Raw genomic sequence first — 16,992 nt, 5'->3', positions numbered from 1 at the left:
ACCTCTTCCCATGAATCATGAATGTTCTTAATGGCATCTAGAACAGTGAGTCCTTTCCAGAAGGTTTTCAATTTACTTTGTCCAGATCCATCAGAGGACTCACTATCTATGGCAGCTATACCTTACAAAATGTATTTCTTAAATCATAAGACTTGAAAGTCAAAGTTACTCCTTGATCCATGGGCTGCAGAGTGGATGTTGTGTTAGCGGGCATGAAAACAACATTCATCTCATTGTACATCTCCATTAGAGCTCCTCAGCGACCAGGTGGGTTGTCAGTGAGCAGTAATATTTTGAAGGGAATCTTTTTTTCTGAACAGTAGGTCTCAAGAGTGGGCTTCAAATATTCAATAAACCATGTTGTAGACAGATGTGCTGTCATCCAGGCTTTGTGGTTCCATTTAGAGCATAAGGAAGAGTAGATTTAGCATAATTCTTAAGCACGTAGGATTTTCGGAATGGTAAGTGAGTATTGGCATCAACTGAAAGTCACCAGCTGCATTAGCCCCTCACAGGAGAGTCAGCCTGTCCTTTGAAGTTTGAAGCCAGGCACTGACTTCTCTCTAGCTGTGAAAGTCCTAGATGGCATCTTCTTCCAATAGAAGGAGTGTGTGTATGTGTGTCTATCGGGGAATGAGGGTGAGACAGGAGGAGGAATGGCTGGAGGTCAGGTAGGGCCGCTCACCAGATGGTGTGTCTCTTCATAGGACCAATTTATTGTCTTTACTGGTATCCTCTATTCTGTTTGTTGTTTGCGATTTTTGAATCTGGAGGTGGGGATCTTTCATAGGTTCTAGAACATTTTCGATTGTTATCTCTTCAAATCCTGTCTCTACCCCATTCTATCCTGCCTTACTTTATCTTTCATGTTTCTTATCTGCTCTTTTTGTGTTCATTTTTTTGTGCTTCATTGTATGGATGCCTGGGGTCAGGGAGAGTGCCACCTTAATTGAAGATTTGCAGTCCCTCTTCCGTCAAACATTACAAACCTTGGTTACAAGACTTCAGGGATTCGTTTGCTTTCGATGACTGTTACCCTGAGGGTGTTGCCCTTTAGGGTTACAGGTTATTGTGGGAATACTCTCTGTGGGTCTTGTGCTTTGAATTATGTTCGCCATACCCTATGACACCATCAAACAAAAATTTATGTTTTTCCTCATAATCAAATGCCCTCAGATCAAAAGCAGCTCCAGTGCTAACTTACTCCAGATTCCTGGTGGTTTTCTCTTACAGTGTTTTTGTTTTGTTTTTTTTGGTGAGGAAGATTAGCCCTCAGCTAACATCTGTTGCCAGTCTTCTTCTTTTTGCTTGAGGAAGATTGTCACTGAGCTAACATCTGTGCCAGTCTTCCTCTATTTCGTATGTAGGTGACTGCCACAGAATGGCTTGATGAGTGGTGTATGGGTCCACACCCGGGATCCAAACCCGTGAACCTTGGGCCACTGAAGTAGAGCACGAGAACTAAGCCACTATGCCACTGGGCTGGCCCCTTCTCTTACAGTTTTAGCTGGGTAATTCCTTGCTCCTTGTTATCACTTAGCGACTTTTAAGAATTTGCTTTTTAGGGGCTGGCCCCGTGGCCGAGTGGTTAACTTCGCGCGCTCTGCTGCAGGTGGCCCAGTGTTTCGTTGGTTCAAATCCTGGGCACGGACATGGCATTGCTCATCAAACCACTGAGGCAGCGTCCCACATGCCACAACTAGAAGGACCCACAACGAAGAATATACAACTATGTACCGGGGGGCTTTGGGGAGAAAAAGGAAAAAATAAAATCTTTAAAAAAAAAATAATTTGCTTTTTATATTTTACCTAGTGTTGTCATAGGAAGAGTTGGCTTGAATCTAGCTCATCGTTTTGGAAAACTGGAACTTACGTTGTTATCTATATATTTAAGTATGTCTAAGACTGATCGTCGGGGGGCTTTGGGGAGAAAAAGGAAAAAAATAAAATCTTTAAAAAAAAATAATTTGCTTTTTATATTTTACCTAGTGTTGTCATAGGAAGAGTTGGCTTGAATCTAGCTCATCATTTTGGAAAACTGGAACTTACGTTGTTATCTATATATTTAAGTATGTCTAAGACTCATCGTGATTAACTTAAGAACACACAAAAGCCTTTTGTATTCTCTTTGGAGTTACATTAGATTTATAGATTCATATGGGGAGAATTGATATATTAGTGTTTAATCATAAAAGAGTATGGAGCATCTTCCATTATATTTAAACAGTCTTTTGTTCTTCAGTAAAGTTTTTATAGGCCAAATTTTATTCCTGTGCACTTTTTTTAAAATTATTTTTTAAAAATTTTGTAGAAACTTGTCTTGGCGTTTTTTTGGATTTGTTCGTTTCTGTTTTAAATGGTTTTAGCCTGGAGACAGCACCCTATGATTTTACATGCCATCTTTCTAAAACTCTATAATTGCATTGTTCTTAAAACAAAAACTTATTTTTGGTGTTTTCTTTGACTTTGATATCCAAATTAAAATGTGGTGGTTGTCTACTTTTAATTGTTTGAGCTCTCTAATACTTGCATTTATCAGAAGATTTTACAGTTTGTTTTGTCTATCACAGTTTACTCTGATTCATTCATTCATGTAGGAACTATTTATTGAACACCTATTATTGACCAGACCCTGGTATGGATGGTTAACAAGACAGACAAGAACAGAGCTTCCATTCTAGTGGGGAGGTTAGATGGTGAGGAGTGTTATTGTAAACAAATATGAATGTACAAAGACGTAACGTTCTTTATTCCTCTATAACTAAAATTTCCTTAGTTCTGGAGCTTCTTATTTCTACTGGGTCATGGAAAACAATCTTGCCAATTTAGGATAAAGTCAGTAGCTTCTGGTTTAACTTAGTTAATTCCAGGTTAACTCAGACCCTTGGGTAAAGAATCAGTCCTTTGGATAAATATTATTTTTCCACCTAGCTCTCCCCTTTTTTTCCTGAGGTGCAGGCTATTGATAGAGAGTCTTGTAATTTTTCCTGGCGTTGAGGAGGGGGGCGTCCCCTCTTTGTGCCATCCTGTGTCCTTGGCGGTTGTTAAGTTGTGCCTTGCCTGGCTTAATCTTGAGTAGCACTGTCTGCTCTGGTGCATCTTGATTCTGATGTCCCTGCTGCTGCCATGACCTCTGGTCAACAGGTCAATGCCTACTGGGTGCTCCTTAATCCCAGGCTCTTTGGGGCCCATTGGCCCAAATCAAACTCTTTCATGCTTTCTCCATCATGCTGGCATGCGTGATACTCTGAGGCAGCTTTTCAGGCACATGGTCTGGGTGTGTCATTGGCTATTGCTGCCCTGCCACACTGATGCAGTGTCAGGTGCAAGGTTTTGCTAAAAGGCTTGCAGGTCCCCGGTCCATAACTTAAGAAGGGAAAACATATTTATCTTTTATTCTGGGTCCTCCCCCACAAATATCCTGAAGATTTTTCTCACCTTTCCTAACCCCAAGACTTAGCCCCAGATGGGACAGGAGGCAAGAATTCTGAGCTTCTATCTAAGCTGTCTACTGCCCTCCTCTTTCTCTCTGTGCTCCTCCCCAGGGTTTTATATCCCCTCAGTTGTTGTGGGAGATTTGCACTTTCATCCTCACCGGCCACCTCCTCTGGGTAAACTCTGCCAGCAAAGTTTGCTTGCTTTGGTTTGTGATATTTAAAGCCATGATTTTAAAATTTAAAAAGCCCTTCGATACGGCAATTGAAATTCTTAGCTTTCAAGAATTATGGTTTCAGTGGATTTAAGACCTAAATATCAGAGCTGAAACTATAAAACTCTTGGAAAAAACATAGGTATAAATATTCATGATCTTAGATTAGACCATGGTTTTTTAAATGTGACACCCAAAGCACAAACAACCAGAGAAAAAAATAGATAAATTGGACTTCATCAAAATGAAAAACTTTTATACATCAAAGGATGCTCTCAAGATTGCAAGATATGCAAGTACCAGTATCTTCTCATAGAGAGTAAATGGGTCCAGAACTCAGGATAGAATTCTGAGCTAGAGATATGTGCTTTGTCATCATTAGTGAACAGGTAGTGTAAATACGGTAATCCTGGGATGGATGCGAGAAGAGCAGAGAAGGGAGGCCTGGGAGAATATCAGTATCTAAGGGTTGAGCAGGGGAAGGAAGGAATGATCGAAGTGCAAAGAACATGAATTATTGTAGAAGCTTTCCCCACTTGATTCTAAGGTCCTTGAGGGCTACGACTGTGTCATGTTCATCATTTTATCCCCAGTTCTCATCATAAAGTAGGTTTTCAGTAGATGTTGTTAAATGAAGACTGAGAAATTTTAGAGAAGAGCAGTCGGTGGTGTCAGATGTGGGAGCTAGGTCAACTAATATAATGACAGAGCAGTAGGTAGCTCATCCATCGTCTTCCATAGAAGGTTTCATTGGGACCTCTGTGGTAGAGAGAAATGCCAGATGGCCGAGGACTGAAGAGTGAGTGACAGGGAGAGAGTGGAAACGCTAAGTCAGGACATTCCTTTCAAAAAGCTTAGTTATGAAAAAAATGCAGAAATGTGAGATAGGAGATAGAGGGCACGTTGTATCAAGATGAGAGAGACTTTGACATGTTTATATGCAAAACAGAAAAAGTCCGTAGAAAGGGAGAAGTTGAAGAAACAGAGAAAAGATGGCATGTGTGAGATTGATGGAACATTATCCTTAAGGTTAGAGGGAGTGGAGTGAAGATACTGGGTTTGAGTAGGAATAGGAATGTGGTTCCCGTTGCAGTAGGAATAAAGAAGGAAGGGATGGTGTCTATGGAGAAGAGGGTTTGGGCGGGTGAGGTGAGGAATTTGGGGCATCAACACGCTTGATGAATCTTTTCAGGGAAGTGGAACATCATCAGCTGAGATTATAAGGGAAGGAGATGGCGATTGGAGGGGAGAGTTGGAGGGTAAAGGGAGAATTTTGAGAAGGCCATTGAGGGAAATGAGAGGGCTAACTGAATGGGATTCCTTACAAGAATTGTAATAACGCATTTTTCATGGCTCTGGTATATGTAGTTGTGTGAGTGATTTTTTTCTGTCTCTCTCAGGGCTCAGCAACCTGAGTGTCTGAGGAAACAAGTTGAACAACTGGATTGATCTTGATCTGGGTTTTTTGGGCCAGTGTGGCAGAAAGGGAGGCAAGAGATTTCAGTAGTGAGAGTGTTTGAAGTGATGGGCCCTTGAGTTGTGGCTGTGTAGGGAACAAATGAAAACCAAAAGTAGGGGCTGGCTGGTGGCATAGTGGTTAAGTTCACGCCTCTGCTTCGGCAGCCTGTGGTTCGCAGTTCAGATTGCGGTCATGGACCTACACATCACTCATCAAACCATGCTGTGGCGGTGACCCAAATACAAAATAGATGAAGGTTGGCACAGATGTGAGCTCAGGGCCAATCTTCCTCACACACGCACACACACACACACAAAACCCTGAAAGTAGCTGCTGGGATATGAAGTGGTTGAGATTAGATATTGGAATTTAAGATTAAATTAAATTAAAGATGAAATAGGAAGAACGGTTGCTGGTTAAAACCGAATGCAAGATCTGGCTATGGAACAGGTGTCTGAAGTGGAGAGAAGGTGGAGGTTCTGGAGCTGAGGAGATAAGGGAACAGTGAAACTAGAGTGTTACAGGGGTCAGCTACACAGGAAGTGGATTGCTCAGAATGGCGCCCAAACAAGGGGTGGAAAGATTCTGAACCCGGTTCCAAAGTCTGTAGTCAGTGTGGAAGAGTAACCAAGAGGTCGATAGGTGACAGAAACAAGGAGAGAGAGGTGGCAACAGGTGACATACCCTCAAAAGAGGGCAGAGAGCTGTGCTGGTGATCAAAGCATGGCTTCCATGCTTTGCGTTTGCTGAGTGGGAGGAAGGGCAGCTTGCACTCAGATTTTGGTTTAGACAAGAAGACTGCTGGAACGTTACTCAAATTGGTTCAGGGTTTAGGGTGTTTCTCTACAATGGAACAGTGTGAAGGGTGAGCTGGAAGGATGGCTGTCGGAGGGTGTGTGATGGTCGGGGGCCGGGAGGGGAGCGTGCAGGGCAGAAATGGGGTGAGAATGCCACAGGAAAGGGGAATTAATTGGAGGGACTTCCATTTTGCATGACTGTGGTGATGATGAAGGACCTGGTGGTCTCAGCTGATGTCAACATTTTTATTAATTCCGTGGGAAGATGTGTTGATGCTGACAGACTGAGCTCCTGGGTTCTGCAAACGCTGGATGACTTCATTGCTTTCAGGTCTGCTGAGCAGTGTTCCACAGCCTGTGGCCTTTGCTCAGCGTGCCGTGGAGAAGCCTGGCAGGGAGCTGTTTTCCTCTTTGGCCAGCCTTAGCCCCGGAGGAGGAGAGAGGTGGAGATGGAAGTGACTGGTGCTCTCTTGATCTTTTGGCCTTGACTCATTGTCTCTCGGGGGTGGGTAGGCGGGTGGAGTGGGTCCACAATGGGGTGAGAAGTCACTAAATCTTCAGGCCTTTGCAAAGCTTGATGCCAGGTTGAGGGGGAGTGGAGTCCCAAAAGGAGGGATTAACCATATAAATGATTCGTCATCCTTTCCAAGGCATGTACATTTAATAATATTGGAGTGATATTTAAATCATCTTTAAGTTAGAATGTATAACCCGAAATATTACATATTAAACATCTATTTTTGGAATTAGAAAATGTGTAAATTTATAAAGTTACAAAATAATACTCTAAAGATTTTACCTCTCCCAAAATGCTTTTCTTAGCACCAAAGCCTACATTACATTAATCTTTAGCATATTTAAAACATACTTTCCAACTTCCTAAAGTCATGGACTACTTAGAGTCATGATACATGGGGTTCACAGAACACTAAGAAATATTGTGTTTAATTTCACTCTGTTAATTGACAACAATTTTGCCAGCAGAAAATATGACTTCATTATATATTTGACCATCTCTGCCTCTCACAAAATAATAGATAACCATTGAAAGAAATCCTATTTCATAATTTTCCCATCTCTTTAACCACCAGGCCCATTTGCCTCGCCTGGTTTCTTTTGTCTTCTACGAGAACTTCAGCTCAAAGGCAGGTGGTAGCAAGTAAGAGTTAAGGAAAATTTTGGGGATAAAATTTGACTTTTTTCTTTTGAATCTTTAAAAAATATTTTAACAGTAAGATATACTCAATAAAGGAAACTTAGAAAATATGGAATAGTAGGAAGAAAGGTCACTTAGGGCTCAAATCAACCACAGTTGACATTTTGGTGTATGTCTCTCTAGATTTAGTTTTTATCCTAAATTTGATTATTTGGTGTATTGGTTTGTTTTAGATAATTATGCTTATACTGTAAACATAAATTTTAACCCACTTTTTCACATAGCGTTATTCATAATCTTTAAAACATCATTTAATGACTGTATAATACAACTAATGTACTACTCTTTACTTAATCCTTCCCCTAAAATTAGACTTTCTGAGTATTTCTGATTTTCCAGAATATTAAACAATATTGCAATATATATATTTGTTTAAAGTTTTATCTCGTATTCTTATTTATTTCTGTAGGATAGATTCTTGGAAATGGATTTGTTTGATCAAAGGCTGTAAGCATTTCTGAAGATCCTGACACATATTGCTTAGAAAAAATTCTAAATGGAAGGGTAGCACAATTGGCATTTCCAGTAGTGATTGTAAATTTCACAAATGGTTACCATAAAGAACAAAGAGAAAAAACACCATCACTTGAATATTGACTTCAAGTCTATACAGTGGATATGAGACTTAGATGCATGGCCATGTCTTTTTTTTTTTTTTTTCAGGTGAGGAAGATTGGCCCTGAGCTAACATCTGTGCCAGTATTCCTCTACTTTGTATGTGGGTCACTGCCACAGCATGGCTGATGAGTGGCGTGTAGGGCTGCACCCGGGATCCAAACTGCGAACCCTGGGCCACCAAAGCAGAGCATACTAACTTAACCACTACACCACCAGCCAGCCCTAGACAGCGATATTTTGATAATGGAAAACATTCTTGTCCTTATTCAAGTGATTCCAGGCTGGATGGTGACTCAAAAGGTTCACATGGAATCTTGGATAATTAAATGACTGCTGTGATGAGGCAGACGGTCCCCTGAAGCCACTGAGGACTGTGAGAATGGGAAAGGGAGTATGTCCCATCCCACTGTGTATACAGATTCTAGGCACTGGATCCGTGTGCTGGAATCTGCAAGTAGATATTACCAGCTTATTCTTAGGATACGGTTTGGAGATACAGCTCAGGAATAGCCAGATAGAAGAGCTGCGTCGGGCGAGGTCTGGGGAAGGGGCGGGGCTCCCACACCCTCCGTGGACCTGTCACCCTCTCAGTACCTCGAGGTGTTCACCAGCCGGGAAGCACTAACCTTGTTTTTGTTTTTAAACAGATTTTGTTTAACTGATGGAATTCTCCCTTATTTCTCAGAGTATGGTGTTTTTGTTTTTTGGGGTTTTTTTTTTAAGTCCTTAACCAGTTTTCTTGAGGGATGGTCTGTGAAAAAGGGGGTCGCATCATGTCACTTGGGGAGGCTGCACACTGTATCCTTTCCCCCTGGCGAGTCTCAGTGAATGTCAGCTGTTATCAGCTTTAAATACAGGCTCGGAGAAATGATATCGCTCCTACTGATTTAACCCGTTTATCGAGTACTTATTATGTTAAGGCTCTGTTCTAACAACCCCACATGGATTAATCTTTCTAATCTTTACAACAACTCCATCTTCTATGGTTTCTCCCTTTTTACAGATGAGAAAACTGAGGTGCAGAGTGGCGAAGTAACATTGCTCAGGGTCACGTGGCGAGGCTGGTAGGTGGAAGAGCCGGGGCTCAAACCCAGAGTGCCTGGCTCCAGAGAGTTTCAATGCACCGCACTTACTATTTGTAACCAGTAAGCAAACTGGTTTGACTCTAGCAATGCATTGTCTCTCACTATTTTTATAGGGATTAATCTTCCATAGACTTAATTCTGGGAGTGCTGCCTTGAACCAGCCTACACTGGGGATCTGCAGTTTTTTTAAACACCACTGTTTTAGAATAGACCTAGTTTTTTTTTTTTTTAAACTTAGTTCTCTGATGATAATATTAAATTTTATATTCATTTGTTACTTTTTTCTACTTGAAATCCTAGTATTTGACTTCCAAGCATTTTATATTCTCTTTTATGATGAGCTTCCTAGCAATTTTTAAAAAGGCAACATCACCCTACAGTATTTTTGAGGTACTAAAACAGTTTATAATCCAGACCACTATTTTACTCTGCTTTCTGTCCTCTAATATTATTGTTGTTGTTTTTTTTTTTTTACAAAAGTTTCTTGACAAGTTAAGAAACGGACAGCATTCAGTGCCGTGGAACGTTGTGATAATTGACGTCTCAGTCTGAACCTTGGTCCTACTTCTTTACTAGCTATGTGACCTTAGAAAAGTTACTTCGTTTCTCAAAACTTGTTTTTTCCTCTAAAAGACAAGACTAATATCTTGCAGGGTGGCTATGAGCATTAAATGAGAAAATTCATTCAGTGTCTAGCACATAGAAGGCTCTCAGTAAATGTTCATTCTTCTTTCTTTTTCCTAAGGAGGTAGTCTCAATTCTATAGCATGGATGAATTATGAAAATAGTTAGAAAAGAAAGGTCAATTTTAAATTTGAACTGTTTCAGAGTTATGCTGACATCAGCTGCGTTTCTGACAAAGTGATGCTCTCGTGGCACAGGTTGTAGGGGAGTTAAAACCAGTTGCCTTCCGGCTTTCCAACTGACATAATACGCAAAACCTGACTGGGCAAACACAGACCAATATATTAGATCACTTATTATTAATGTTAAACCAGCTTTGGTGCTGACTTCTCCTGTTCCTTTTGAAATTTCACTGTTGACATTTAAAATCTAACAGCCCTTCAAACGCTTCATAGAACGCTTAATGGTTGCGATCATCCTCCAGAACACGTGAAGTGTATTTTCTAAAGTGGTCTTCTCCATCTAGCAATATGTTCGAAGTTATGCATGTGGGACAGAACTGCTTATAGTTACACATTTACTACTGGAGGTTTGTTCAGTTTTCATGGCAGTCAACTTTTGGGGTTTATGAGCAGTATTTAACGTATATAACCGAAGCATGAATAATCATTTAAAATAGAGCTAGCTATTAAAAAACGATCCATGGGGATTTTTCAGAGTCACAGTGAGTTACTCGCTAAGCAAAAAGAAAATGAGTTTGATTTGAGCTGTATGTGGGTGCTCTCTAATACTCTATTCTAAGTGCCCCCTACAGCCCTGATACGTAGTAAGCACTCAGTAAATATTTACTGGTGGACTGAATTTGGTTTCCAATCCCAACTTTGTGCCTTGCAACTTCTGTAACCTTGGCCCTTCTTGAACCTTCTAAGCTTCAGGTTCCTCTTGTGTAAAAAAGGAAGTACCAATATTTACCTTCCAGGATTGTTCTGACAATTAAGTATTTATGCCTTTAAAACAGCCAGCACAGCAAGTGGCACATAGTAGGCACACAATGCTTTGCATGTCTCCCCAGATATCTCATGTCATTCTTTAGTGAGGTTCTTTTCAAGCTCTTTTTTTCCTTCTCATTATCTAAACATTTAGAAACTGTATTCAAGACAGAATATGAATGTTTGCCAATTAAGCTGAAAGTAAGTCGCTTTGCAGCTCACACTTGGAATGTTTTGGCAAAAACATGATTGTATGTCTGGCAGATTAGTTTGAATCCTGGCTTTGCAACATGTTCTGACCTTAGGCAAGTTACTTAACCTGTCTGTGAAGTATCATAAGGCTGAAATGAGTAATAATATTTCTGCATAAAACATCTAGTTCCATTGCTTGGTTTGCATAGGCCCAAAATGGGTACTATTTTAAGTTAACACTGCTATTGAATTGGATAATTTACGTGATTAATTCATGTATATGGAGAGCCTAGTCTACTCAAATCCCGTTCAGAGCAGGCAGCAGGGTTGTGAATAAACATTGGGCATATTGTTGCGTAGGTGCCTGAATTTGGCCCTGCCTAGAATCAGGTTCAGCAGAAGTGGTATCTTCTATTGTATTTGAAGTTAAATAAATTAACAGGCTGTTACTGCATTTCACGTGGCTTCTTTTTTTTTTTTGTGACGTTGCCTTTCTCTATTGAATATCAATTAAAAAAATTTTTTTTTGTGAGGAAGGTTCACTCTGAGCTAACTAACATCTGTTGCCAGTCTTCCTCTATTTTGTATATGGGTCACTGCACAGCATGGCTGATGAGTGGTGTATTTCCGCACCTGGGATCTGAACTTGCAAACCCGGGCCACCGATCAGAGCACACCAGACTTAGCCACTACGCTGTGGGGCTGGCCCTGAATATCAAAATTTTGAAAAATGGATGTCAGAGATAGGTTTATGAGTGCTAAAGCAGACCAGGTGACTTTTGCTATCTAAAAAGTTTTGCATCTTTTTCCTGATCTTGTTCATTAGAAATAAATGTATTCCTCTCCCATACTAAATTCAATGTGTGATATGGGTAAGCCAAATTTAATAAAATATTCTGCCCATTTAAAAATTCACTTGAATTGTTTAGATATTATATAAAATTTCCTGCCCTGGCAGACTAAGCATTACAAAGCTGGTTCTAAGAGTTTTATGAGAATTCCTAACAAAGAGAAAAGCTTGAGGATAGCATTGGGCATTATAGAAAAGGTTTAGTTTTGAAAATGTTTATAGTGACTTTCTCGAATTAAAAATAAGGTTTTTAAAGGGGAACCCAAATAATCAACATTTGTTTTGGAAGTTACCTTTCTCTGATAAAACATTAACATCAATTTTTGGTTATACAGGATTTCTTTTATTAATTGGGAATAATTTACATAACATAAAAGTTTGATCCGTGTTAAGGGTATTCACCATGTTGTGCAATCATCCCCTTTATCTAGTTCCAGAACTTTTTCATCACCCCCAAAGGAAACCCCATACCTGTTAAGCAGCCACTCTCCAGTTCACGCTTTCCCCAGCCCCTGGCAGCCACTAATCTGCTTATATCTGTGGATTTGCCTATTCTGGGTGTTTTGTATAAGTGGAACCATACAGTATATTGCCTTATGTGTCTGCCTTGTTTCACTTAGCAGGTTTTCAGGGTTTATCTATGTTGTGCCATGTGTCAGTACTTCATTCATTTTTATGGCTGAATAATATTCCATTGTATGGACATACCACATTTTGTTTTTCCACTCATCAGCTGATGGACTTTTGGGTTGTTTCTACTTTTTGGCTATTGTGAATAATACTCCTGTGGACGTTGGTGAAAGTTTTTGTGTGGGTGTGTGTCTTCAGCTCTCTCTGGTGTATACCTAGGATGGAATTACTGGGGCATATGGTAACTCTATGTGTAACTTTTTGAGGAACTGCCAAGCTGTTTTCAAAGCAGCTGCATGACGTTATGTAATTTTTAATGCTATCTCAGGTACTTGGAGGAAATGAAAGTTTATTAAAATGTTAACCTGAGAATATTAGTACTCATGTCAGCCCTTCAGGGAAGCCAGATGGAAACCTCAGTTTGCCTCATTTGCTTTTCAGAATGAAAACATGAAAATAGAAGCCTATACTCTATAAATAGTGTCAAATTTTTTATGCTCTCTTATTCCTCCGCCCACCTACTTCTCCTGAAAGTTTGGACTGTGCTTGGAATTGATGTTTACTGTCACATAGGACAGGTCTCTAAGAGTGACACATGCACGTTCCTGTGGTGCTTTTCCTTGTTGAGTTTCATATTTTCTTATGTAGTTTACTAAAGCGGAAAAACCGAGCATTGCTCTTTCTACAGAAAACATTCTTAAATCAAAATTCAAAATAGATTTAATTAATTATGATTTAATTTTCTTGGGTGTAAAAGTATTTTCAAAAACATCTCATAAAGCCCTCACTTAAAAATCTTTGTATAAGGGATACTGTGTTAGAGTTAAGCTCTTTTTAAAAAAAAATATTTTATTTTTCCTTTTTCTCCCCAAAGCCACCTGGTATATAGTTGTCTATTTTTAGTTGTGGGTCCTTCTAGTTGGGGGATGTGGGACGCCACCTCAATGTGGCCTGATGAGTGGTGCCGTGTCTGCGCCCAGGGTTCGAACTGGTGAAACCCTGGGCCACTGAAGCAGAGCGCGCGAACTTAACCACTGGGCCACGGGGCCGGCCCCAGGAATTCTGTGTTAATGTGCCAGGTGGTAGAAAGGTGCTTTTGTCTTCTCCTCTGACACCACCCATAGCTCTGCTGCTGGTGCTCACTAGTCATTGTCCACTATTCAACCTCCTACATTCCTTCTAACAAGTAGTTATACAGTCTTCATAAACATACATAAAACAAAATCCTTATAAAGAAATAAAGTGAATCAATTTCAATGGGGGTATAGAATTTCAAAGAAGAAAGGGTATTCAAGGAAATAATATTTATGGAGTAATTTCTAAAGCTAGATTGGAGTTTACGTGCTTTTCATGCCTTGTCTCACTTAAGGTGACAATCCATCTGAATTTTGTGTTTGGAAGAAGAAATGTGATTATCAATCATTCTGTGAAGCTCTCTAGCCACATTCATCTTTATTCCTTTATGGATGTATTCTGGAAATTGAGTTGTTTGCTTAAGAGTAATGAAAAATTAAGGGAGTTCTTTTTTAGGTGAATTTCTCTCAGGTTTTAAAATATGAAAGTCAGTACCATTGTGGACATCGAATACGTTGTTTACTAAGTTCTGTAATTTTAACCTTCAATTTTCAGTTATTTTTGCAATTATCCTGGTGCCTAAAATAATTTATGTTATTGTATAGATAACTTTATCTACTTCACTTCTGGAATGTCTAAGTATAGGGAGTTGCATTTCAGCTAGAGAAATATTGTGTTTTAATCAGGATTTTTGTCTGAATATTGACTCTTTTAATAAGGTTTTTTTTTTTGCATTTTTTTGGGCCATACTATTAAGTTTGTAGTTGAAAACCTTCTGTACTAACTATAAGTAGTACAGAAACTGCAAATAAAAAATCTACCTCAAAAAATTAAAAATAAAACTACCATATGACCCAGCGATTCTGCTTTTGGGTATATATCTGGGGGTAATGAAATTACTATCTTGAAGAGAGACCTGCACCCCCACGTTCACTGCAGCGTTATTAACAATGACCAAGACATAGAAACAACCTAAGTGTCCATCGATGGACGAATGGATGAAGAAAATGTTGTGTATATATAATGGAATATTTTTCAGCCATAAAAAAAAGAAGGAAATCCTACCATTTACAACAACATGGATGGACCTTGAAGGTGCTTTGCTAAGTTACATGTTGGACAGAGAAATACTGTCTGATCTCACTTATATGTGGAATCTAAAACAACTGAAGGCATAGAGATGGAGAACAGAATGGTGGTTGCCAGAGGCAGGCGTGTGGGATGGGGAAAAAGGGTGAAGGTAGTCAAAAGGTACAAGCTTCCAGTTTTAAGATAAATAAATTCTGGGTATGGAATGTACTATAGTTATTACATGGTTACTCTAATTAACAATACTGCATGTTTGAAAGTTGCTAAGAGAGTAGATCTTAAAAATTCTCATCACAAGAAAGAAAAAAAATTGTAGCTATGTGAGGGTGATGGATGTTAACCTAACTTATTGTGGTGATCGGTTTGCAATATTTACATATATCAAATCATGTTGTACTCTTTAAGTTAATAGAATGTTATGTGTCAAATCTCAATAAAACTGGAGAAAAATCTTTCAAAATAAACTGTTGATGGCTCTATTTTTATCCAAGGTATTGGTAAAGGGAAAGAAATCAGGGAAATTTTTGATGTCAAGTTTTCTTTTATGAAAACACAACTTAGTGATTTATACATACTGAGACACAGTATGAGGGATCTGTGACCACAATGTCATTTCTAGGAGGAATGGTTGTTAGATAGATGGAATCTCTGCCCACACTTTATTGTTCTTGGTGTTCAAACTCTGTCTTGTTGCCAAGATAAAGGAAGATGTCCCTTCAGTTGGAAATTGTAATGCATTTCTCCACAGGGAGAGTATGGTTCAAATAGTGCTCTTAATTCTAGTTATTCATTCATTAAATAAATGTTCTAAACTCCTGATAGAGGGCAGATACTCTGTTGCATACTGTTTATGTTTATAAGGATGCAAAGATGAGTGAAACAGTGTGACACAATTCCTACCCTCAGTAAGAGCTATTGTTTGCTAGTTGTGGGAGCACAAAATGAGTGGCTGAAAGTCCCCTGACATGGTTACATTTATCCCTGTCTTTTTCCATAGTTCTTGGGTACTTATGGATTAAATTGGCCTTTGCTTATTGCCCAGGATCTCAACTTCATTTCGCAATTTTGTTCCTTTGGAAAAATGTTTCTCAAGTTTTGTAACAAGGTGTAACTGAACTTGGAGAACACGATCTGTGCATAAATTGGAGGCTTTACCTATTTTGAAATGGAAAAAATGCTTGGCTCAGCGTTCCTGAGTTGTGTCTAATTGGTACAAAGTTTTCCATTTTAATTGCTGACTTGCTTAGTGAGAGTGAATGGGTGGTCATTATCCACAGTGAAGTGTGAGACAAAGCATGGTGGCCTGAGGAGTTTTCCAGATTCAGTCAGTTCTGCAGTATGATACGCATCTTTATGAACAACTCTCATTAATTGTTGTTTCTGTTTCTCTTGGATAATGAGACCGTTTCTCTCCCTCCCTCTTTTTTAGGAGACGTAAGTGAAAGGGTCGGAGGCCTCGATGTTTGAGTAGACAAGGTAAGCATTCAAGTGAACTCTTTAGCATCATTGTGACAATTGAATGATTTGGTATCAAAAAGAATTTCAGTTATTTAAACAAAGAGTAAAGTATTAACCGTGTTAATAATATTTATATCCAACATTGCTGTAAGCATTTGGTGTTCATTGTCTCCTTTAAGCCTCATAAGGATCCTATAAGAGAGAGACTATTATACCCACTGTGCAGACTAGGGAACTGAAGCACAGAAACGTAAGGGTTTCTGCTCTTGATGTCATGCATTTGGCAAGAGTTATGGTAGCATGAAAGTAATGTTGCCTCTTTTTGCTCTTTTTCCCTCAATCTCATTCGTTTTTATTTTTTTACTTTTCAGGACAATTTTGTTAGACTTCTTTGTGTCCACAGGTCAGATTTAGTTGCTAAGGTGGGTTTTAGGTCCTTGAGAAGTCCTTAGGTACAGTAGTCCCCTCTTATCCACGGTTTTGTTGTCCATGGTTTCCGTTTCCTTTGGTCAACAACGGTCTGAAAATATTAAATGGAAAGTTCCAGAAGTAAACCATTTCTAAGCTTTAAACTGTAGGCCGTTCTGAATAGCTTGATGAAATCTTGCGCTGTCCTGCTCCCTCCTGCCTGGGATGTGAATCATCCCTTTGTCCAGGGTATCCATGCCTTGTGCCACCCGCCCCTTGGGTGCTTAGTAGCTGTCATCAGATCACTTGTCTCTGAATTGCAGTGCTTGGGTTCAGGTCACCCTTATTGTACTTATTAATGGTTCCCAAGCACAAGAGAAGTGATGCTGGCAAGTCGGATTTGCCAAAGAGAAGATATTGTTGTTAAACTCTTGCTGTGCCTAATTTATTAATTAAATTCTATTATAGGTACGTATATATAGGAAAAAGCAGAGTATATATAGAGTTTGGTACTATCTGGGGTTTCAGGAATCTACTGGGGGCCTTGAAACGTATTTCCCCTGGATAAGGGGGGGCTACTGTACCTGTTTCTCCATCTTCCACATTTTTTAAATACTTTTTTCCAAGTTGTACAGTTTAAGGAGTTAAGTAGTTTGTCAGGGATTGTTCAAACAGTCATTCTCAGTCCGCACCTTCATTTCCCCTTCTCAGAGGGGACCACTTTCAACTCTTAGCTGTTTGGTATTTACCTGTGGGTTTTTCAAGTAACGTTTTTGAAGTGATGTTATTTGAGTTTTCAGTTTGGGAACATAACTTGTTTATATGGTTTTCTCTGTCCTTATCGTTAACTCAGC

General features: G+C 39.4%; 1 protein-coding gene across 2 annotated transcripts in view; it reads left to right on the top strand.

The window, feature by feature from the left end:
- SHLD2 (shieldin complex subunit 2) overlaps positions 1-16,992 on the top strand; it is a 92,099-nt gene that overhangs the window by 11,381 nt on the left and 63,726 nt on the right. For both annotated transcript variants that reach the window (XM_023648619.2, XM_023648622.2), the window contains exon 2: positions 15,702-15,748. The gene's annotated coding sequence lies outside the window, so the exon portion shown is untranslated. The remainder of the gene's footprint in view (positions 1-15,701; positions 15,749-16,992) is intronic.

Source organism: Equus caballus, chromosome 1 (genome assembly GCF_041296265.1).
Source record: "Equus caballus isolate H_3958 breed thoroughbred chromosome 1, TB-T2T, whole genome shotgun sequence".
NCBI lineage: Eukaryota > Metazoa > Chordata > Mammalia > Perissodactyla > Equidae > Equus > Equus caballus.
The sequence above is the reverse complement of the archived record's forward strand: the minus strand, read 5'-3'. Positions and strand labels throughout refer to the sequence as shown.